Source organism: Alligator sinensis, unplaced genomic scaffold, assembly GCF_000455745.1.
Source record: "Alligator sinensis unplaced genomic scaffold, ASM45574v1 scaffold312_2, whole genome shotgun sequence".
Lineage (NCBI taxonomy): Eukaryota > Metazoa > Chordata > Crocodylia > Alligatoridae > Alligator > Alligator sinensis.
Genome location: NW_005842274.1, coordinates 387,566 through 388,160, shown reverse-complemented (window position 1 = coordinate 388,160; position 595 = coordinate 387,566).

Genomic DNA, 595 nt, shown 5'->3' with positions numbered 1-595 from the left:
AACATTACTCACCTCCCCTAGCCACTCACCAGCTACCAAAGAGGCTCTGCCATGATTTTTAGTGTCCCCTGCTGACTAAGGTTGGTAGCAGGAGATAAGGGGGAACAAGCACTAGCAGTATTTATTCCCTGGGTTCCAGAGCTGTGCAGAAAAAGTATCTCTGGCAGCTGTGGAGATTAATACTGTCACCACTGCTCACAGGTTGTTCAGCCTGCAGATAGCCCCTCAGTACAGATCTGGTCTGTGGAGCCCAGTGAGTTTTACACCCCAGCTCTAAAGCCACTAAACAGAATGAAAGTCCCACTGCTTAATATACAAGGCCAGACCCTCAATTACTGTAGACTAAAGATCCACTGACTGATAGTCTAGCCTATGGCAGATTAACAAACTGAAATAAAGCAAAGCTAGGCCAATAAAAGTCTGGTATTTTTCACTGACTAGTAATGCACAATTTTCAAATCCAAATAGATTTGGTTTCTTCCAGTAAAAATATACCTAATTTATAAAACCAATACCTTCCAAAGTTTTCCATGAAAAATGAGAGATAAGAGCCCAACCCGAATAGCCAATGGTATGATAGTATTCCTATGGCATG